At 41.0% G+C, this 24,787-nt stretch overlaps 1 protein-coding gene across 1 annotated transcript in view; it reads left to right on the top strand.

Moving 5' to 3' along the window:
* Positions 1–315: 315 nt before the first annotated feature.
* Apba1 (amyloid beta precursor protein binding family A member 1) overlaps positions 316–24,787 on the top strand; it is a 195,434-nt gene continuing 170,962 nt past the window's right edge. The window contains exon 1 of the mRNA XM_076843455.2: positions 316–391. The gene's annotated coding sequence lies outside the window, so the exon portion shown is untranslated. The remainder of the gene's footprint in view (positions 392–24,787) is intronic.

Here is a 24,787-nt window from a genome sequence, read left to right as displayed (position 1 = left end):
GCGCACACCACGCGCCCACCCGCGCAGAAGCCGGGGCGCGGCGACCAGCAGCCGGTGGAGGACACTGGCGCCTCTGCCTCCGGCTCGCGCGCCGCGCGTGCACGCGGGTGGGCGTGGGAAGCAGGGGCGCTACTAGCACGCGGCGTGCGCGCGCCCTCACTCACAGGCGGGCCCGGCCCGGCCCCGGCGCGCGTCACGAGGGGCCAGCAGGCAGGCGGGCGGCCGGGCGAGAGGGAGGGGTGAAGGGGGTGGGGCCGCCGGACCCGAGGGGCCCGAGCGGCTGCTGCGGAGCCGGAGCAGAGCTGGGCGAGGGCGGCGGCGGCGGCGGCAGCGGCGGCGGCGGCGCCGGCGGCAGCGGCAGCAGCAGCAGGAGAAGATGGTGGCGCTGGAGGTAGGAGCGGCTGGAGCGGAGCTTTATTCCCAGGCTCCGCACCATCGCTGTCATTAGCGCCTACTGCTCCCGCGGGCCCGCGGACCCAGCTGTCAGGCAAGGTACCACCGACAGGGAGGGGTGGGTACGTGGTGGTGCCCGGCGCTGATGCCGCCCCAGATGGGAGTCCTGGTCCTCTCCTAAGGGCGCTTCTGGGCGCAAGAGGCGCTGCATGGAACAATAGTGTGGATGAACAGGGACAGCAGGCTACATCCAGGGGCAATGCTTTAGCCAGCGAGGCGGGGGAAGGGGACATTGGAAGAGAGATGTCTGGTGTCCGGTGCGCGCTGAGGTACTGGAGCTTTGGGGGCAGCGAGCGGGCCTGATGACAATCATGGCAGGAGTGTGTGTGTGTGTGTGTGTGTGTGTGTGTAAGTACAGCAGAGGGTATGGGGGTGGTGGACCAGAGGTGTTGGGGAATGACATTTCCAGGAATCCCCACTAGGATCCTTCATATCTGGCTGACTCTCGGGGAGAAAGAATGTGATGATGGAAACGGTGAGGTGGGCAGGATGCACTGGGTGTGCGAAGTGTTGAGGGAGGCAGTGGGGTAGAGGCGGGTTTGTAAAATCCCGTGGAAGTGTGCGTACGCGTGTGGTTGCATCCACGCTCCTAAAATTGCGCCCCAAATCAAGAGATCTGCCGGTGCCTAGCCTCCTGTCACCAGCTAACACTGTGGGACAGTGTTTGTTATTTTGACCCCGCAACTCTGAGTACAGTCTCTGTTCTGCTTTTGCGTGTGGATGGCCCAGAGTAGGAATTCTATCTTCCCCTTTCTCTGGCCTCATGACGTGGGGATGTGGAAGTGAGCGTGTGGCTTTGGGGCACATGGTAGGGAAATAGGATAATGGTTACACCTTCTGGACTTGCTAGTATCCCTTGTTTTGAAGGGCTTCTCTCTTGATACTTCTCTCCTCAACGGCTGTTCTGTAAGGGTCTTGGACTCCCTGACTCTGCAGTTTCTATTGTTTATCTCTTGTCTAACCTGAGTCTCTAACTATAGATCACCTTCAGCTCCCCTTCCTCACAACTTTGAATGCCAACCAGACCTTGTCCTTCTACATTTGAACACTGAAATCCTATGGCTGAAGGATGGGTAGTCTTTGTGTTGGTTATTTTAGAATGAACTCTGGAGGTGTGTAGAGAGAGATAGATGGGGGAGGAGTAAAAAGGAAGAGAAAGATCTACTGAGAAATATTTGGTGTCCACTTTCTGAACATCACACAGCCAAGGTGTTTCCCTTGGGAAATGGGATACTTTATTTCTACTGCTGGTAACATTCACTCTCCCAGGTTTCACAATGGTTAGTTAGTACCGTATATCATTGCAGAATTGTAATCTCTCAAGACTCTGGGGATGGGATTTCTGATCAGTGAAGTCCCTGCTTTTCTACCTGATGTAGCACACTAGTAGGGAATTTAGTTAATGTCAGGCTTCCAGGCTACATCTGGGAGCCAGGACACAGAAATCATACAGAGTCCATAGCTGTTTTAATTGTCTCTGCATGATAAAGATAGGCTTCTGTAGGGTCGGATGGATAGAAATAGGAAGGGAGATGGTAAATTCATGTGTGTCCACTGCAGTTTGACTCCTTGCTGTCTGTATTTCTCCTGCAGTACTCGTAGGAATGAAGGCACCTTTGTGCTTAATATCTTGGTACTTCTTTATTAAAATGTTGTATGACTAGATTAACCTGCTTAGGACACATTTTGGTCATAGCACCCTAAATTCTACTGCATTGCTGTCAGAATCTAAACTGGCTGCTCTGGTTCTCTTTGAAGAAAGCTTGTAGCCATCGTGGTCTTTAAAATAAATGCACAACACGTTGGCACCAAGGTTTCTTTAAAAAAAAAAAATTGCTGTTTGTTTTTTGGCAAATATTGCATGAATTCATTGTTACATTGAAAATAATAAAACTAGAGCTATCCACATATGTTTCCTCCCCCCATTTATCTTCTCTTAATTAATGATGATATATAGACCAGGTGCTCTGGAAGCCATCAACATTAAGTAAATTTTCCCATGTCCTTCAAGTCAAGCCTTCTAAAATTTTAATGTGAGGTTGTTGGATCTCATCCAAAATTTAAGGATATATTTATAAAAATGAATTTTGAGTCTTAGTTCTTTACTCTCTTATTGTTTCTGCCAAACCTCTTTCTGAGAAAAGTACTTCTGAAATTTAAAAGCCATTCTAAGAGAATTTGGTTTTTAAAAAAGTCATCATTTTCATATTCGCAAGTAAAACCAGAGATGTAACCGTATTATAAGAAAGTTTAAGAATTTAGAAATTACCAAGGTAAATAACCTGTTTAGCAAACAAGGAATTATACAACAGCATGATTAATGACTCGGGAATTAGGGATTTCCTTTCTAATGTAAATGGGATAATTTTTAAAATGTAATGCCTGGCTTTTTTAAAGATTGGGCTGGTAAGGCTAATGATATAGCTCGAATCTGTAATTCAGCCTGGTAAACAGTTATACCTTGTGCCATGGCCTGCAGCAAGCTATTTGTTTTGCGTGGATGCTCTTTCTTCACTTAAAATAGCATTAATGTTTTTTTCATTATTGAGTCTCTTTTTTAAAAAAGTTTGGTTTTTTTTTTCCTTTCCCAGAAGACATGGAAGTAAGACATTTGAAAATTGACCTGTGGGGCCAAAAGGAATAAACTATGGTCCCATGGGGGAAATAAGGCCTTTTTATCCTGAGAGGAACAAGTAATGGACAGAATGACAATCAGTGGAAACAGACTTCCTTTTCAATAAACCTGGTGGAAAGAAAGACTGGAGGAGAGAGCAATAAGTCAAAGAGATGTCACAGTAGAGGGAAAGGAATATGTTTAGTATAGAGGACTCGAACCTAGTGTCTAAGCTGAGAAGAATCATTGCGAGGGAGAGAGATGGAGAATGTAAGGAGGAGGCTCAACTGATGAAGTCTTCAAGAAGATGGGCGGGAGGGTACTGGGGAAGGTATGACTTGAGACAGAGGCATAGGAATTTTGAGGTGGAAAGAAAGGAATTTGTCCATAGTCTTTTAAGGAACTACAGAAAAGATGTGGCAGGTTGAAGCTAGGAGTAGAATGACAAAGACTTGTGTGCATTGTGGAAATTTAGCAGTGAGTCCATTGGGGTGATTAAAAGATTATCAGCCAGCTATGAAGACTGCTTGTGTTTGAAGAGCATGAATTTGTAGTAAAACCAATTAGTGCTATATAATTAGGGTTTGACAATTACTTAGGTAGTTTTTGTAATAGTATTTAATGTTGCTACATTCAGAGGTTCCCTCCTTCCCTCAAACTCAGAGAGGAAAATGTTACCTTTAAAATAATCTGAATAAAAGACTGCACTTGAAAAATTTCATATGCATATTTTCTCTGAGGAATCTGAGTTAAATGAATAAGGCTTATAATAAAACAATGGGGGAAAAGATAAATATTTCTAAAAAAGATTAACTTTCCCCATCTAATTATAAACTGTGGCTTTCATAATAAATCGTAAAGTTGATTTTTTTCAAAAGAAAAATCAAATATAGAATCTCACTTAGCACCATACTGATCATATATATTTTTCACATGAATACATGAATAAATTATTTTAGTAAGCTAGGTGTAGGGTCTGAAATCTGAAATCTCAGGATTTCTTATTTATATAATGAACATTGAATGAGTCACATTCCATGGCTTCTATAAGTTTATGATATTATTAAAACAGTTTTATTGATTTATACCTACTATGTATGTTGAAACTTGTCCAAATAGATAAACACACACACACACACACACACACACACACACACACACACTTTTTTTCTCCACAAAATAATTGTGTCCACTTTAGACCCTTGTGACCCTTGTGTTATGGGGTTGTGTCATGATTCCAGATGCGTTTATAGAACTTCAACTGAAGTTCTGATGATAAATTTATTTCTTCTTTAAACAAGTATTTACTGAGCACCCTCTTTGGGCCAGACACTTATTCTAGATGAAAGGAATACATGCAAGGTTAGGAAGAGGTCCCTAATATAACAGAGCTTTTAGTGGGAGAAGATGAAAAATAGATAAGCAAGTATATAATGTCAGGTGGTACGAGCTATGAAGACTAAAACAGGGAAAACAATAGGGTGGGAAATTGCTTAGGGTAATGTTATTTTATGTAGGGTAGTCAGGGAAGGCCTTAAGCAGAGGGAGCTTAAGGATCTGAAGGAGTGAGACATGCTGCTATTTGGGATAAAGGTTTTCTAAGTGGAAAGAATATTCAGAGTGAAGGGCCTGAGGTAGGAACATGCTTGATGTGATCAAGGGATAAGGAAGCATCCCAGGTTCACCTGGACGTGTGGTACCTTACTGCACAGATGGAACAGTCACTTAGGACATCTATGAAAAGATGCTTTGCCTTTTAGTATTGAACTGGTCATCCTTCATGCTGTATCACCCCCCATATTTAGGATGACCTGTGAGGCAGAATAGTGTTTAGAAAAGAATGTTTTCAACCAAATAGATTAGCATTAGAAAACTTGAAGAGTGACTCTGAGTGGTGACTAAATACTAGTCATTTAGAAGTAGTCCCTCTCCTTGGAATTTCCACATCATTCTTTCATGGTCTGTATCTTTAAATGTAAGTTTCTTGTCTTCCTCCATGTTTCACATTCTATTCTCAAGTGTTAACATCCTTGAGGCTAAAACTCTGCTTTGTTCATCTGGGTATACTTTACAACACACAGAAAAACTCTTTGCAGTGGTAAGAGATTAAATACTTACTGAAAGGAAAGGACTGAAAGGAATGGAGGAGACATTCCAAAAGTTTTAAGGAACGTGGATGTAAAGATTGAGGGTAATTTTTTTTTTTTACCTGACTTCTGCAGACAGCTAAATGTTCTCCAAAGAAGATCCAAAGTCACCTCATGATGCTGATGTGGTGGATACACACAGAAGTGATTCATACATGCAACCCTGAAATGAGGATTTGGGTCCAGATAGTTTATTGGGGAGGCAGGTTCAAGAAGCACAAGTGCAATTGTGAAGAAAATGAGGCGGGGAGGGGAAGAGAGTGAGGAAGAGTGGGGTTACTGAGCAGGCCACCACTGTGAGCAATTGATGCTTGGCTCTGCTGGTATCACATAAACTACAGCTTAAAATTGCCCTCCAAGTAGTAGGGAAATTGAAATATTTTTCTACCACTTACCCTCAGGGCATTAAGTCCCCAGCACATTGGGGCTGCTGGTATTAAGCCTGAGCAAATTCCAGAGGCACCAGAGTAAGCCCCATGTAGAGAAGCAGAGAGGAAGGGATGGCTGGAGTAGCAAGCTGTCAGTGTGTATGGGAACCATTAATCAAAGTTATAGGTGAACTCAGAAGTGGGCTGAGGGGACCTGGGACCTCAGGTCCACATGGAAGAGACATCTTATAGGAGTTTTCAACACATAAGAATTAATTTGATAGCAATTATTAGTATTTTAATGTAGGGATTTTCATGTACTGCAGTAACTACCCGTAGTTCAGTTCATTCAAAAGTCAGCCATTTGCAACCCTCAGTTATCTGAGATGCAGATTATCCCATGTGTTTATGTAAAGGTGCCCTTGGTTATAAGGTGGCTCCCAATTTTCCCACAAAAAGGTTTTAAAGATGGTTTTATGTCAATTTGTATATGTACATTCTTAGAATATAGCAAAGAATGAAATATCTATTTACCCTTAATTAATTTACTTGCATATGTTTCAAATTGTCTTGTTAAAAATTAACAGTTTAGAAATGCTACATCCACTCTCACATGTTATGAAATCATTTATTCAAATGTTTCCCATTCTTCTTTGACCTTAGAATCTGGCATCCTTAGACCACTTTGGGTTTATTTATTTCCATATGACTTATCTGAGATAGAGTACTGTTGCCACTACAAACTTTATTCCAACTTTGTGTGCCCAATTGCACAATATAAGAACATTTGCTTTTTCCTTTCTTTCTGTAGGTATATATTCAGGTCTGCAACCAGCATTTCCATATGGCTTGTATAAGGACATCCAATGTAGGCAATTATGAAGCTCCTCCTGGGAGTATGAACCTAAACCCATGTTAATGCTTGGCTTCCTTTACGTATTCATTGGGTCATTTATCATATTCCAGTCACATGAACTCCATAAGCATTCCTATCTTGTATTGATTGAGGTTGTTTCAGGCAGTCTTCTCCAAAGAGTTCTCAAGTAACCTCTGAAATACACAACACTTTTCCATGAAATCAGCAGTCTTACTAGGTAATGTAATTTTGACCTGGCTTCTCCTTTAAAATCAGTTGCCATTACATCCAGTGTTAATGAATTGCTTGATTTTCAGTTCCAGTTATCTTGGGGGTAATAGGGTTCTTGCTTTTTGGCTTTCAGGAGAAAGTAATGGAGAGAATGCCCTCTAAAATGGGAGCCTTTATAAGTATTCAAACATAAGGCAGATTTTTCTTTTCTGAAATATACTTTTTTGGAGAACAAAAATCTCATGTTATTTTGGTATGTATAAAATGATCGTGGGAAGTTGTCAAGGTATAATGGTGGTGAAACCATCTCTGCCCACCAAGTTTCCCCAGCAGCCTCCTCCTCTTCTGTCCCATGGTGGATTAATTAGTCTACAATTAGTGTGAAAAATAGCAATGGTTTATAGGAGTTGACTGGCTATCCTTTAGTTCATGTAATGATTTAGGTTTCTGACTTCTGACAAATTTTAAAACTCAGGATTAGTGTTTATTAACAGGTACACACTATTTTAAAGAACAAGCATATGTGACAAGGTGTGCATAAACCCTTTTCCCCCTGTAAATCATAGCATATTTAAAATGCAAAGGAAGAGCTTGTCATTTAATGAAATCCTACAGGAATAAATACCCCCTAACTTGACTATTCAATGAATTAGGATTTTTATACCAGACTTTACTGAAGTAAATCACATTCTGTTGCACTGTTTTTTTTTGTTGTTTTTTGTTTGTTTGTTTGTTTGTTTGCACATTTTTGACCACAACTTTTGGTGACAATACAACTTACATCACAGCCTGACACCATGGGTGAAGTATGTGTAAACACACATACACACACACACACACACACACACACACACACACACATCACTGAGACAAGTTTCACATCACAATATTTGCTTTTTATTATGGGTAATATGCACTCTGATATTTTCTCTCCTGCTCTGTGTTTTTCATATGTTTGCCAACCCACTAAATTGATTTCAGCACTAATGAGTCCTGACATGAGTTTAAAACACACTGCTCCGTTGTGTGACACCCATCAGAAGAGAGCTTATTTTCTTATAAATTAAGCTCATGTCAGAATTTTTTTTCTGTTTTGTTTCAAATCATGAGCACATTTGGATATTTGGTGGTGTGACTATACTATGTCACAGCCCTTATAAAAGGGAACTTTATTCTCCAGTGTACATTTTATATCTGAAAGAAGAAATTATTAGTGTGGGAAATGGAAAGTGGAGGGAGGTGAATGGGCTGGTTGTAGAGGCCAGCGGCTCTCCCGGCTGTGTGAAGCCTGCAGTGTGTGGTTCTGGTGTCCTTGCCAGGTAGCTGCCCCACAGGTCTGGCTCTTCTCTCCCTCCTCATGGTTCTTCCCTGTCCTTCTCCCTTCCAGCCTCTCCCTGGCTGCTTCCTTGAATACTCCAGGGCTCAGGATGTACAATTCAATTTCTTAATTCTAAATTTCAACCTAATTATTTCTTTCCAGATGTGAAAATAGTTTTTACACCTGCTTTTCTTCCAAATAACGAGATAACACAGGGATCGTTTTTCCTCTGAGCTAACTAACACCTGGGGGATTTTTGTCCTGAAGGAGCCAGAAGGGATTCCACAGATGGAAGATTTCCACGGTATTGGGTCATACAAAAGCGTAACCAGGTCTCATGTTCAGGTACAACTGTGTCCTTATGCCTCTCTAGTTATTAATGTAAGCACATATCAGTTCCTTTTTTAAGAGCTCAGCATGTTTCCCATGCATTGACTGAAAACAAGTGACCATCACAAAGCACCAAGCTTACATTAAGTATTACACACACAACTACCTCATGCACTTCTCCTGAGGATCTTCCTTCCCCTTCATTACCACATCAGGAGAGAATGCATATTGCAGACAGGATTTTCAGGAGCTCAGAGGTTCTCTCAGTGACTAAAGGACAGGGGTTAGGAGTGGGTCCAGACAGCTCTTGGTCCCAGAGTCTCTTTTATCCTCTGGGTCTAGCAGCAGCCTCCCATCCCACCTTTCCTAGCTGGACTTCTTGTCATGTGCCCTCATCTCATGTACTGGAGGTTGGAAGAGACTCAGGGTGACCTGGAATATAGTGCTTCCACTCAGCTTCTCCAGTGGTAAAAGGGAAATGATGAAACCTGGACTTCTCATCTCCTTCCACATAGAGCCACTGGGAGAGTCAAATGGGATATAAAAGGCTAAATTAAGGTAGATGAGGCACTTCCTTTATAATGACATCAACAGAAACAACTTCCTACTCCTAGTTCCTAGCGTCACCTTCCTCTAAACCAGGGGGTCAGCAAACTTCTGTATAGGGCCAAATAGTAAATAGGTTTTGTAGGCTGTGTGTTCTTTGTTGCAACTTCTCTGCTCTTGTAATGCAAAAGCACCCTAAAACAATGTGTAAGCTGGTGAGTGTCTCTATATTCCAATAAAAGTTTATTAATAAATACTGGGATTTGAATATTGTACTATTTTCATGTATCAGAAAATTTTGACCACTCTTTTTTTTTTTTTCCTCCAACTATCTAAAAGCATTTTTAGCTCCTGGGAAGTGCAGTCACAGGCAATGGGCTGGAGTTGTCCCACAAACTTAGTTGGCTGAACCCTCGCTGGTCTAAACTCTCATAGCACTTTATACCACCCTGGATTCCAACAGCTCACCTGCACATTTTCTCTGCATGTAAATATGGTAACCCCCTCACACATGTATTTTATATACTGAATAAGTACTTATTGAATAAAAGGGCATAAGAAAAGCTATTGCTTTTCTGGGCATCCTGTTTCTCCATCTTTAAAAGAAATTCTACCTGTTTTGTAGCAAACCTTTGGGAATGATTGAGTTAACATTTTGTGATTAACTTAAGAGCTTTGAGATTCTTGCTTTAAAGTTTCTCTCCCCACCCACTCTGCTATTAACCATAAAAGGAAAAGAATGTTAGGGAAGAAAGAAGGGAAAACAAACAGACAAAACAAAACCAACATTTCAGCATAAAAGGGGCTTATTAGAGAATAACTGTAGTGGCCAAATGCTTAGCTCTGGTCCCTTAGGCTTCCTGTCACTATAGGGAACTCTAGGACAGGGTGAAGTACTTCTGTGCCTCAGTTGCCATCAGCCTGCTTTTTGATGTGCTCTCTTGAAAATCTAACACTGGGGCCCACAACTCCATGCATTTGGCTATAAATGAAGAGGAGTTGGTAGAATGCACTTATGCTTTTATCTGTATTTCCCCAACACATATTGACGAATCATGCACATGATCTCTTTAAAGAGCAAAGCTTTGAGCATAGCTCCTGTCTTACTTCTTAATATGTATGAGCTTGGGAGTTGAATTACTAGGAAATATATAAATTTAAAATTTTCTTCTCAAAATGAGGTGGACAAAGACTGGATGGTAGAATCACAGCAGAGTATGTGGGGTTTTGTATATTTTTCCAAGTAATCTAGGAGAAAACAGAAGCTCCTTAACTTACGATGGGATTATGTCCTGATAAACCCATTGTAAACTGAAAACCTTGCAAGTCAAAAATGCATTTAATCCTCCTGACCTACTGGGCATTCTGGCTTAGCCACACAGCATACTAGAGAGCATCAGTTGATTCCCCTTGAGATTGTGTCCCTGCCTGGGAGCTGCAATTCAGGCCACTGCCCAGCATCCAAAATATCCTAAGATCAAAATTCACAATTTGAAAAGTATGGTTTCTGTTGAGTGCATATCATTTTTGCTCTTTCATAAATTCAGAAAATTGTAAGCAGAATCGTTGTAACTCAGGGACCGTATATATAACTTTATAATAAGGATATTGTTTACATGTGTGTGCACATGCGCGTGTATTTGAGGTGTTGGAAGAAACCTGGACTTCTCATCTGTATTAGAAAATTGATACCAAAATCATTGATGGTATATCCTCCTCATTAATATTTTTAAGGAGAGAAACAATTAAGTCAACTTTCAAGTAAGTACTTATTTTAACCTGTCCAAGTGTACTAATTTACTATAACCTGGAAACAGATCCACAGCAGGTGTAAAATAAATTATAAAGGTATTTTTGAGTGGGCTTAAATTGTTAGCGCTATGGTGGCTGATGTCTTAAAGATAGGATATTAAGCCTGTGTTAAAAATGAATATTTCATTTCAGTTGTGGGAAGTTTGTGAAGGCTGCTTGGGGCAGAGTGGAGGCTGCAAGGCTCCGGATTTTGTTCCTATTATGTCTAAGCTGTTCTGTATGAGACACAACATAGTGCTTACTACAGTGCAAAGACTTCTTTCAAAAGCACTAGTAATGGATGGATGCAGAGGGGGCGAGGCGACTGGGGGTGGGGGGCAGGCTTAGAAATAACCGTGTGGTGGTGGGTAGGTAATTATCCATCTGTCTGTAGCTGCTTATGTGGAATGAGGGTCCCCTTGATAAAGAGAATGTGCTTATGAAGGTGGATGATTCAGGTTTCACTTATGAAGTCATCTGCACATAATAGTCACATAAGTGGCTCTTAGCATGTCTTCTTTCTTTTTTTTTTTTCCTTTTTACTAGCCCCCCCTCCTCGTTTCTTTTTTCCACTTGGGAAATTACCGAGGGCTTGTTTATATCACCTTGTTTACTTTGATTGCTTCCTTCAGTTCTGGATATTTTCAGCAAATGTTTGGTTATCACTGATTGTCCATTCTTAGGGCTGTGACACTAAAGCTGGCAACAAAGCCTATAATAGTTGTCAAGGTTTGTAGATGGCTTAGGTCAGGCTCTGCAGAAGCAGACATAGGCAAGGAGTTCATGTGTGTGTATGAGCCTCCTTATTAAGGAGCTGGTCCCCCAGGGAAACTGGGAAGGGAAGGGGAAGAAGTCAAGCACAGGTGTGATCTCAGTCAAAGTGCCTCAGAGGGTGACTTCAGCCTGATCCTGGGGGAGCCCTGTGGTGTAAGGCAACCTCAGCCTTGAGTCAGTGGGGGCTTGGTGGTTCATGCACCATACCTGTCAGTCATCTATTAAGGGTCTCTAGGGAGGGGGCTTTTGCAGGAGGAGGATATAAATTCTCAAGTATTTCTGGCTTTCCACATGAAAAGACAAAGCTAGTCTATCCCTCCCCCCAAAAGTCATATGGGCTGGTAGTTGGATAGAAAAGTACATTGAAAATGGGGATTTGGGGGGACATTGGGCATTTTCCACTAGTGGCCTCTCTTTAAGAATAATCAGGCAGAGTGCCATTAAGTTGCTTCCCTGGGAGTCCCCAAATTTTAGTTGTTTTCTTGAGGAGGAGCTGCTGTTTCCTGGTGATATATGTGTTGTGCATGGAGCACAGGCCAGTGCTTACTGATCTGGTCAAGGAATCCCCTGTCCCATCTTTGCTAGGCGTATATCCATCCCTGGGTGTCAATATCCCAGTCATTACAAAGAAATGTGTTGAAATTTCATTTGTGAGTATTCTCTCTTCCATTCTCTTTGAAGTCTAAACCTTTGTAATCATTAAAATGGGGGCTTGAGAAGAAAAGGGTAAAAATATATGTGGTCTGTTTGCCACCTTTAACTGGGAGCCACCCCAAACAAAATTGAAAGTAGAAAATTAAAGTGACATAAGTCTTAAGTGTGTGTGTGCTTAAACATTCATATTCCTGTAATTTCATGAAAAAAGGCCAGTAGTTTGGAATTAGTCAATCCAATATTATCTAAGAAAGTATTATACTGGTCAAGACTAGTAGTTATCATCTGTAGTAACCATTAGCTGGATAATGTGAGTCGGTGGCATTGTTGATATCTTTGGGCTAAATCTCTGTCTGCCCCATTATTTTTGGACATCAACATCAAACACAGGTCAATAAGCTGCTGATGTCAACTTGAACCACAGTTCCCAAGTCATCACATCAGGGTTAATCTTTGAATTGCATAGTAAACTGAAACCAAAGTAATAACTTTGGCAGAATCAGAAAACACTATCTTGTAGTTCAAGGAATCTTAAACTGCCCTCTCAAATAAAAAAAAATTTTAAAAAGAAGATACTTCCCTCTGTTTAGAACAGGTTTATTCAATGGACTAGGCTTAGTAGGGAAAAATGAAAATCATCTCCAATTCTCTCATGGCTCCTCCATATCCATTTTGTAGACTTCTCTTTTCTTCCATGTTGGAATAAAATCTTGTGCGGTCTTTGGGATTTCCCAATTATTGAATAGTAAAATGTCACATTTGTCTATTAATCACATAATACATTTTCACATAGTAATATAAATTATGGACTGTCATCTAATTTTTGATTTTTAATAATTACAATATTACATTACAATATAACGGAGAACAGAAATATCAAGTGTCTAGTTTGCTAAATTTTCACGTACCTGACAACTTATATAACCTAGCACTTGGGTCAAGACACAGACCAATTTCTATCTCCTAAGAGGCTCCCTCACTTCCTTCTCAGTCAGCATCAGTCAGCATCAACCCTAACATGACTATACTTTTCACCTTTAGCACCAGAGAGCAGTTTTTCACACTTTTAACTTCATATAAATGGAATTATACACTATTCAAATTTTTTGTGTGTCTGACATCTTTTTAAAATGTATCTTAGAGATTCATTCATGTTTTGTGTCGACCAGTATTCTTTCCCTTTTATTGCTGTTGAGTAACCATCATGCAAGTACTGAGTCTGTCCATTCTTCTGTGTGGTTTCACTGTGAACTTTCTCATACACTTGTTTTGGTGCATATATACACTGACTTCTGTAGGCTGTAGGCTCAGGAGTGGAATTGCTGGGTCACAGAATGGGTGTATGTTTTAGCTTTAGATGCAGCCAAACATTTTGCCACAATGGTGACACCAGTTTACATTTCTAGCAGCAGTTTATGAGCATTGTGGTTGTTCCACACATCCACAGTAGCACTTAGTGTCTGACCATTCTGTGTGAAATTTATCTGATTTTAATCTTCACCTCCTCCAGCTCAGACTGGCTGCTTCTGTGGGAAGCACATTGTACCCAGAGGAAACACACAACCTTGTTCCTTTGGCAGAAGAAATATCTTTGCTGCAACATGGCGCCCCCTCTCTCTGCTCTGCTATATCTGACTGGCCTTTTTCTTTCTCCCAGAACTCAGATACCAACATCTGGGTCTCATAAACTCCAGAAGGTCATGTCAAGCTCCTGGAGTTTGTTTTGTAGACTTTTTAATTTGATGTCTTAGTTTGCTTGGGCTGCCATAACAAAATACCCCAGACTGGGTGGCTTAAACAACAAATCTATTTTCTCATAGTTATAGAGGTTAGAAGTCCAAGATCAAAGGTGTTAGCTTCTCTGGTTTCTCTCGATGCCTCTTTTCTTGGTTTGCAGGTGGCTGTCTGCTTGCTGTGATCCTTGTATGATCCTCCTTCTGTGGGTGTGTTCCTAGCATCACTTTCTCTCCTTATAATTATAACAGTCATGTTGAATTAGGGCCTCACCCTTATTATTTTATTTAACCTTAAGTAAGCCTCTTATAAGTCCTACCTTCAAATATAATCATACTAAGAGTCGGGCTTCAGCATATGATTTTGGTGGGTGACACAATTCAGTCCACAATACTTGGTTTGATGTGTTTGTGGGTGGAACGCTCTGTCAATGCTTCAACAACGCATGAAGTGAACATGGCAGTCAATGGTGTTAAATCAAAGTATAATCAGTCATGAAAATGACTGATTAGGAAGGTTTTTCTTTATAATAGAAGTAAAAAAAAACAAACTTAACTATATGGCTTAATGAATTTTGCATACATATAAGCCCATATGACCAACACCCCATAAGGTTTTCTCCTACTCTTTTTCATTCTGTGCCTATTTCCTTCTTCCCTAGAGGTAACCATTGTTGTGATTTCTATGATTATTGATCAGATTTGATGATTCTTAAACTTTATATAAAGTAAGCTGGGCACAGTGGTGCATACCTGTAATACCAGCGGCTTGGAGGCTGAGACAGGAGGATTGCACGTTCAAAGCCATCCTCAGAAAAAGCAAGATACTAAGCAACACTGTGAGACCCTGTCTCTAAATAAAATACAAAATAGGGCTAGGGATGTGGCTCACTGGTTGAGTGTCCCTGAGTTCAATCCCTGGCACCCCCAACCCCCAAAAAGAAAAGTATTGTTAGTTTTCCATCACCATAACAGAATACCTGAGATAATAAACTTATAAAGAGAAAAGCATTATTTTGGCTCAAGTTTAGGAGGTTTCAGTCCTTGATCAATTAGCTTCTTGCTTTGGGCCTGTGATAGGGCAGTACCTCACAGTGGGAGCATGTAGTAGAGCAAAACTGCTCACTTTAATGGCCAGGAAAACCAAAAAAGGAAACAAGGAGGGGCCTGGGGTCCCACAATCCTCTTTGAGAGCACACTCCATGACCTGAAGACTTCCTGCTAGGCCCCACTCCTTAAAAGTTTCACCACTTCCCAATATCACCGAGCTGGGGACCAAGCCTTTAACAAATGGTCCCTTGGGAGACACTCAGTAGCCAGTCTATAGCAGTCATATGCATGATCTTTTTGGTCTAGATTCTTTTACTCTATGTAATTTCTGGGATGCATTCATGTTATTACACACATTGGTAGTTGTTCAGTCTCACTGGTGTAAAGTATTCAGCTGTATAAACACACAGCAGTTTGTTGATCCATTCTCCTATTGATAGACATCTGGGTTATTTTCCGTTTTCAGATATTATGAACACAGTGACTATGAACATTTTTATGAACATTCTCATATGTGTCTTTCTGTCCCCCTTCATATTTCCTGGATATATATTTAGGAACGGAATTCCTTGATCATAGTGACAGCTACGTCTCCAGTTGGAAGCATTTAGCCAACTGTTTTAATAGGTACATTTTGGTCTGTACTTTTTGATGTAATCTTAGCATTTTTTTTCTGTTGTGCTGTTGGGCCTCATACATGCTGAGCAGGCTCTTCCACTAAGCTACACCCTAGCTCTTTAACATGCCTTCTTTACAATTCAAGGATAGATATTACCATACATGCTCTGCTTTAATGCAGTGATGTAGTTTTGTTTATTTCATTGTCTAGCTCAGTTAACTGAATATGGTTTTGTTATTTTATATATCAAAGGTAAATGAGGCATATGCTTGTGAATTCACTAGATACTGAACAGGTTATTCATGCATATTTGAAGAATGTTTTTGTCACACTCTGTTAAGAAGCCAACAACCATCCATTAACAGGCATTTTGTTAGTTTTATCTGAATCAACCAGGTTATGCATTCAGAATATTTTCATTAAATTGTCTTATGTATAACAAAACAAGCCAGTGCATATTTTAATTTTAACATCTTAGTTTAAACATTAATTGAATCCCATTCTAATCAAAATGTAACAGTTTTAACCAGAATGCTGTAAAGTATCTTTCAAAAACACCTATTAATAATAAATGGCAGACATTTATGAATTGCTTACTATAAGCAGCATAAGACACTGCTCAAAGCATTTAACATTCATTTAACTTATTTAATACTCACAACAGCTCCAAAAATTAGGCTATTGTGATCCTCATTTTTCAGATGGGAACACTGAAGCGAGTTGCCTGAGATGGCACAGCCAGTAAGTGACAGATCCATGGTTTGAATACAGGTAGCCAGGAACCAGAGTCTGTGTACACACAACTACCATATTTCTCTGCCTTTTCACTCAGACTTTTATCTGAGTGTATATTGTTTATCCATGGGTGAGGAGGTTCCAGGAATGCGTATTCCTGTATTTTCATTTCTTAGACATTTTCTTGGTTTACACTGACGCAGATAAAATCTTTATCATTCCTTTATAGATGCCATTAATCAGTTGCTTACATGATACCAACCTGCTATCACTGTCTTCAAAAATCACATCAAAAGACTACCACCCCCTCCCAGTATTTAAGCCCAGAGATCATCCTGGGGAACTGGCTTAGAGAAAGACTAGATGTTCCTCCAGACCCTCGGAGGCCCTTGAAAACTTGTATGGCAAGAGCCTTATCCTAAGTGAGGATGCCCCCTTACTGCTATGATCCCAGGCCTGGCTTCATTCTAAACATCTACCCTGGGTATGTGCATCGCTCTGCACTGACAGCAAGCCAGCGCCATGCTGGGGTTGGCCCTGGGGTTGGTGGGAGCAGCTTCTCTCCTCAGGGAGCTTTTGGGCCAAGTCCAGGAGACAGCACTAAGGCAGACCCACGTCGGGTTTCTCCCCACTGATGAGTTCTGTGGGGGAGAAGTGAGGGTGCTGGCGTGTGATAGAGAGACACCTGCGTATCCTGGCTGTCAGGAAGGTCTCTCTGTGGGGGATGTGACTGGGGCAGAAGGTAGAGTATGCACCATGGCCCTGGAAAGGAGAGAGGGCAGTTGAACATTTTTGTGGACTCTCAGCCTCAACCTCAGTGGGGGTTGTTGACTGGCGGGAGACTGAGCCAGGGCCATGGCAGGCAGGAGTTTCCAGGTCACCTTTGGGATTTTCCTCTTTTTTCCAAGAACAATTAGAAGCTATATTTTAGCATTTCAGATAAAGGAAAGACATGATCAAATCTGTGTTTTTCTATGGTCTTGGGTTGTAAAGGGGGCAAAAGAGAGAGCACATTTATATACATTTTATGAAATGGACAGTGGTTCCCATTAAGAAGTTGTTACAGAGCGCCAGGTAGAGGTGAGGCTTGGAGTGCTTCGGAAAGACCTGGGGAGAAGTGCACGGGCTGGAGATGCACTTTGCAGGTAAAACCCTTGAGGCTTGGGGGTGGACTGGGTGTGGGAGGTCAGGGAATAGCAGGCATCAGGACACCAGGTTCTGTTTCATGCCTCTGGAGGAGTGGGGCTGCCAATCACTGAATAAGAGGTGAAAACGGAAAGATGGCTGGTTGGGAGGATGGGCAGGAAGCAGAGAAGACCCTGACTTCAAGGTGCCTCTGAGATTCTTAAGGAGGAGTGTAAGCGGGGCCCTCGGATATAGGATCTAAAGCCCTAAAGAGAGTTCTGGATGAGAGGTTAGCTAATCAGTCATCGGTGATTTAGAAATTAGGTTCTCTACCCCCATTCAGAGGCCCTGAGCTTTGGTAGACAAAGTGTTTTCAAAAGGCACCATACAACAGGCACCCGGGAGTTAGATTTGCCCTTGTTCAAAGCTTCAGACCTTTGATTGCATCTGGGGCTCTCCTTGGAGTCCTAAAATGGTGAATTCTATGATAGCCAGGTGGCATGTGTCCTAGAAAACTTCCTTTTAGTCTAAAAAATAATGATTTTTGTCTACTATGAAATGGACAAATAAGTTAAAAAGAGAAATAGCTAAACAGATATGTTTTGCTAATTTGTTAGTATTTGATCCATTTTTCTCTTAAGTGCAGGTGAGTGGTATGTGTAAAATGTTTACAAATATATATTCACATAAATCTGGTTAATAGTAAAGTTTGTAGCATCAAGTATGGATTCACTTGAAAAGTTACTCTGCGTCTAGGCTTTCAGTATATCCAAGTAACTTATTCAAGTGCCCCTTGTCACTTTATCATGAAGTTAAACTCATTTATCTATTCTGGCCCAGCCTTTACAGTAGTTTTATTCCTAACCTTTTTCTTGCCTGCCTTTGATTTCTCCCAAGAGCACTTCTCTTGGTGAGAATTGGTGAGGCTGAGAGTCCAGTGGCCCCTGATTGAGAAGCCAGGACAGAGATCACAGTAGGCTTTTTGGCAGGTGGCCAGCCAACCCAAGATACCTTCCAGCCTTGGCTTGGATGTGCAAATGGGGCCGCAGTGTGGCCCAACCTGGGCAGCAGTGACTTCACCAGTCACACAGTCCTGTCCTTCAAACTCTGTCTTTATCAATGCCATGCCCCAGTCCCCGAAGAAACCACCAGAACCCTAGTCAACAGTCTGCTTTTTGATTTGAAAGGGCTGAGTCTCACTCTTGATTCAGCACCTGTGGTTTTGTTTCCTGGAAAACAGTGCTATTAAGAAACATTTTGGCTGAAGATTTTAGGTCCCCCATCATTTAGTTCTGTTTCTGTGAGCTGTGTCTTTGCATTTCTAGAGATTATGTTCTGCATTATGAAAGCAACTCTTAAAGGTCAGTTATTTGATGAGGTTTGATTTTTCTGTTTAATGGCATGCATATCTCAAACTGTTGCTTTTGTGACCTTGAATTATAACTCAAGAATAAATTTGAGGAAAGTATAATCAGGAAACCTGAGAAAAGTGATTGGCTTTGGTTATTGTCTACCCTGAAAGCTGCCAGATAAAGATTATGTGTAATAGTTTGAATTTGGCTGGCTACTTTATTGTGGTTTTTGAAGCACTTACTGTATCCAGCTACTTTGCAGAATGCTGATAAACTCTTGGAAAGATGGGTGTGTTTTTATAGCTTGATTTTAAGAGTAATGGTTTATGAAACTAAGATATTTTATCTGAGGGAGGCAAGGAATAATAAAATAGCAAAGGTAGAACTGTGGATTTGAGATCCAAGGATTTGCTTTCTCTTCACAGACTTTATGAAGGAGAAGGTTAAGATCAATGGATAAGCTTTCTAGGCTTGATCAGGGTCTGCTTTCTGAACCAAAAAACTATAATCCCATTAAAATATCCTGCTGCCAATAAAACCTCAGGGCCGGACTTCAGATATTTGATTTGATGACAGATTTCAAACCACTGTTACTGAGACACGGAGTCCTATTAGGGAGGTTCTGAACAGTAAGTAATGATGCATTACCCTTGCAGGCCAGTGAGGGAGAGGCTGTAGGCAGGACTAGCAGCATCTGGGGCTGCTTGTCTTCTCTGCAGAATTACAGGTGATTGAGAAGAGCCATCCAACAGTCAGTATTCCTCTGTGTCCCAGGACTTAGGCATGGAGGACACTGAGAAACCTAATAGTGTTAATTACAGGTCCCTGGGTGGTGCCTGGACCCACTAAATCACCTCCTTCCAATCCCTTCCTGCCGTGGATATTCCCTCTGAAAGTCATGTTAAACATCCCATATTTGTATGTTGATGGCATTTAGTGGGGGGCCTTGGGAAACAATTGAGATTAGATAAGGTCATCAAGGAGAGGGCCCACAGCATGGCACTGATGACTTATAAGAACAGAAGACCAAGCTGATGCACGCAAGCTCATTTCTGCTGAGTGATATCCACTCTACATGTCACCATGCAGCAGGAAGTCCCTCACCAGGTACAGTGCCATGTTCCTGGGTTTCCCAGACCCAGAACTGAGTGCTAAATAAGCCTCTAGCCTTTGTAAATTACCATTTTATATATTTTGTTGTGGCAACAGAAAACAGACTAAGACATCTCTCAACTCTGGAACCAAGTGGGAAATAAAACACAACAGACAAATGGAGCTCGGTTAATGATAAAACCAGATGGAAACTGTATCTTAGTTATGTGGCTACTGAGGACTGTCTGGAATTACGGTCACTCATGCTCTCAGCCCTGGCATGGCAAGAGCGGCCCATGCCTGGTAACTTACCAGGCAGAGAGTAGACCAGAATGTGCCTCTCTGTGGGCAGAAAGAGGTGGAAGAAAGAAGAAGGGTTGAAATGGGCATGCTCAGGACTTCCTCCTGAACTCTCCGATGATTACTGAGGGGTGATGGGGTGGGACTAGGGAGGCCCCCCGTGTTGTTATTCTTTGAAGATCCTTGTGGGAACATCAGACCAGGGTGAGGACGTTGCTTGTAACAGTGAAGATGGAAAGTAAGGATCTGCATACCTGCAGAAGAACACAGATGAGTTTCTTTGTGCTCAAAATAATATTTTACCCCAAAACCACATTGTACCCCCAAAAGATGTGCAATGATTATTGTTGCTAAAATAATTACATAAGAATGAAGCATGCACAGGAAAAAAATTGTCAATTGTATATAAACAAAGTTTAGGGTACCCTTGTCACTCATTACCACCTTAACCCAAGATAATGATTTAACACTCTGGTGTAATTTTTCCCTATGTCTGTAACAAAAATACAGAAACTATACTATTTTGCCTTTTGCCTCATTTCACTTAACAAAATCATAAATAAATATTAATAAATCTAGAAAATGATTCCAGAGTGCTTACTAAAATAAAACCTCCTATGTTTATCTTGTTTATACGTTAAAGGTTTTGCTTTGAACTGGTTTGTTGTAAGATCGGTGCATGGACATACACGTGTGGGATTTAAAGTAAAATAAAACATTTTGGGTCTTAGTACATCTCCATTGAAGTTCTTAGATACAGGCAGTAGAAAGTGGCTCTGGCTGACTTGGCAGAGGGCTAGGCAGGTGGGGAGTTGTTGGGAGACCTGAAGAGCCCGGTGAGGGCCAAGCTTCCTGGAACTGCACCCAGCCCCAGACCTCAGAACTGGTCTGATGAGAAAACGCCATGCACACTAGCTCTCACTGTCACACTTGTACTGTGTCAGGACCTCAACCTTACCTGAATCATAACTGCTGACCCTGCCATCATCAAAGGCCACTGCCACCATGGAGAGAGTGAGCACCCTCACCCCCCTTCACATCTGGAGCTCTTGAGTCCACCTCTATGCAACTGATTGGCAGAGCTCAGCTCTCCCTCAGCCTCTTCTTTAGGGACAAGTGAAGCTGGGCAAGCAAATATCTGGGAGTTTTTCTTCCTACTTTGGGTAGGCAACCTTGCCATGCCTAACCTGGGTTCAGAAAATGGTGACTGCGTCAAACACAATGCAGTTCAGTCCATGGGTAGCCACGGGAACACAAAATGTTCTGCATGTATTCTGTTACAAGCCCTTGCCTTAACTGATGCTTTCAAATAACTGACAACTTCCTGTCCCAATCTTGTTAGAGAAATTGACTCCACTGCTTTTGGCTCGTGCAACTTGGACACGTTTCAGTCTTTCTTACCTGTCTGTCTCCCAGGCTAGTAAGGATCAAATTAGATGAAAATGCTTTGGAAAATATAAAGACATATATACCTAAAAAGTGGAAGTTATAGTCATCCCCTCGACCAATTCCTCCGTATCTCCTTTTTATTCAACCTCCATCTAAAACTTACCTGGAGGATTACCATGGATCTTCTGATAAAGAATCCAATGACCTCTTCCATCTTGACTTCTTGGCAGCATTTCACACCTCTCCCACCCACAACCCCACCCTCTTATACCGCACGTACTTCCAGTCACTTGCCAAACTATAGATTTTTCTCTTCCACTCATTTTCTGCCCCTGTCCTCTGTTTCTACAGCCCTGTTCAGGACTATGTCATCTTCTGTTGACAACTACCACTCTTGAAATACAGCTCTCCTTACCTGTCTTTGCTCAGAATCTAGCAATGGCTCCCAACTTTTTCTGAAATCAAGTCAGATTCTAAGGGACTTCACCATTCAGATCCTGCTCAGCAGACTTTCCCAACTTGCTCTGCACAAACCAATATTTTTTCTTATATCAAAAAAAAAAAAAATTCAGCATTTAGTTTTTTGGGATTGGCTAACTTCACTTGTATTCTCCCAAACACACGCGCGCCACGCCTTGCTCACATCCAGCCCTGTTCCTGCGCCTTCCCTGTCTCCATCGGTCAAAACAGCAGCACAGTCCGCACTCCCTCATTTCTAAATCTCTGCTGTGTCTATGCTTATTTATCCCATTTTGATCTGTTTTACTGGAATCTTCTCTCTTTGGATGTGAATAGTCTTGGCAGATGTTTATCTTACTAAACCTTTTTAAAAACCAGCTTTTGATTATGTTATTGTATTTCTCTAATGTATTGATTTCTACCTTAACTGTGTCCTTTACTCTGTTTCTTTGGGCTTCTGGTGTTTTTGTTTTTCCAACTTTTGTATTTGAATGTTTAACATCTGTATTTTTAAATTTTCTTTATTTCTGGATTGATGTATTTAAAGCTATAAGTTTTCCTCTACATACTCTTCTAGCCATATCTCCAAAATTTTCACATGTAATATTTATATTCTAACTCACTTCTAAATATTGCTCCTCTACATTCTTCAAGGTCTTTAAAATAGCCTACCTTCTTCCTAACACCTTTTGAATCAAACATGAAGTTTCACTCCATTCTCCTTAATTTTGAGAATCTTTTTTTTTTTCCTTCTTAGAACCATTCTTACAATCTGCCTCATATGGGTTGGGGTCGTGGCTCAGTGGCAGAGCACTTACCTAGCAGGTGTGAGGCACGGGGTCAATCCTCAGCACCACATAAAAATAAATAAACAAAATAAAAGTATTGTGCCCATCTACATATAAAAACATATTTTAAAAATCTACCTTATTTGTTATCTATGTGGATGTTTTTTTAAATTTTATATATGACAGCAGAATGCATTACAATTCTTATTACACATACAGAGCACAATTTTTCATATCTCTGGTTGTATATAAAATATATTCACACCAACCCATGTCTTCATACATGTACTTTGAAGAATAATGATCATCACATTCCACCATCATTTCTAACCCCATGCCCCCTCCTTTCCCCTCCAACCCCTCTGCCCTATCTATATCTAGAGTTCATCTATTCCTCCCATGGTCCCCCTCCCTACCCCACTATGAATCAGCCTCCTTATATCAAAGGAAACATTCAGCATTTAGTTTTTTGGGATTGGCTAACTTCACTTACATTATCTTCTTTAACTCCATCCATTTACCTGCAAATGCCATGATTTTATTCTCTCTTTTTATAATATTCCATTGTGTATATATGCCACATTTTTTTTATCCATTCATCTATTGAAGGGCATCTAGGTTGGTTCCACAGTTTAGTTACTGTGAATTGTGCTGCTATAAACATTGATGTGGCTGTGTCCCTGTAGTATTCTGTTTTTAAGTCCTTTGTGTATAGACTGAGGAGAGGGATAGCTGGGTCAAATGGTGGTTCCATTCCCAATTTTCCAAGAAATGTCCATACTGCTTTCCATATTGGCTGCACCAGTTTGTAGTCCCACCAGCAGTGTCTGAGTGTACCTCTTTCCCCACATCCTCACCAACACTTATTTTTTTTGTCTTCATAATAGCTGCTATTCTGACTGGAGTGAGATGAAATCTTAGAGTGGTTTTGATTTGCATTTCTCTAATTGCTAGAGATGATGAACATTTTTTCATATATTTGTTGATTGATTGTATATCGTCTTCTGAGAAGTGTCTGTTCAGGTCCTTGGCTCATTTATTTATTGGGTTATTTGTTTTTTTGGTGCTTGGCTTTTTGAGTTCTTTATATACTCTAGAGAATAGTGCTCTATCTCTCACCATGAACAAAACTCAACTCAAAATGGATCAAGGATTTAGGAATAAAACCAGAGATCCTGTATCTAATAGAAGAAAAAGCAGGCCCTAATCTTCATCATGTGGGATTAGGCCCCAACTGTCTTAATAAGACTCCTCTGGTGCAAGAGTTAAAATCAAGAATCAATAAATGGGATGGATTCAAACTAAAAAGTTTCTTCTCAGCAAAAGAAACAATCTGTGAGGTGAATAGAGAGCCTATAACTTGGGAGCAAATCTTTACCCCTATGTGGATGCTTTAATCTCCACACTTCAGTGTGTCTCTTGGCAATGGGTAAAGGCTGTGCAGTGCTCTGGTCTTCTGCTCTGTCCCCTAGTGCAATGCAACAATAGCAGGTAGTCACAATTAGTAAATCATTTGGACCAAAGGTCTTCATTTTTTAGCTCCTATGCACAAAATGATCACTTAGTAAAACTTAATTCACAAACATTTATTAAGCATCTTTTGTTTTAAAGTCACTGTACAAAGTCCTATAGGTGAGTTTTAAAGAACTTAAACTCTTGAGGTCCCGTCATAGATGTGGCTAAAGTTGAAAAGAAAAGAACAGGGTTGCTAGATCTCTTAGAATGGAATTCTGCAGTGAGAACCTTTGAGCCTTTTGGATGGGGAAAATCAAACTGAAGGTACCAGTTTGTGATTGAATGGCAAAAGAGGAATTGAGTTGAGCCTCTTATAAGAGAACTAACAGAAGAAATTTAGGACATGGGAAAATTAACTAATGTCAGCATTGGAAGAGTACAAACCACTGGTTTGGACATGGTGGAAAATGCTCCGCTATGGGACAGTTTCTCTGGGTGTAAGTGGACTGTGATGGTGGCCATTCAGTTACAGACATGTACAAATTAATACTTTATTCAACAAATATTTATGGAACATCTCCTTTGTGTCTGATGCTAAGAATCCTGTT

Source organism: Callospermophilus lateralis, chromosome 2 (assembly GCF_048772815.1).
Source record: "Callospermophilus lateralis isolate mCalLat2 chromosome 2, mCalLat2.hap1, whole genome shotgun sequence".
NCBI lineage: Eukaryota > Metazoa > Chordata > Mammalia > Rodentia > Sciuridae > Callospermophilus > Callospermophilus lateralis.
This window is presented reverse-complemented; position numbering and strand designations above follow the sequence as displayed.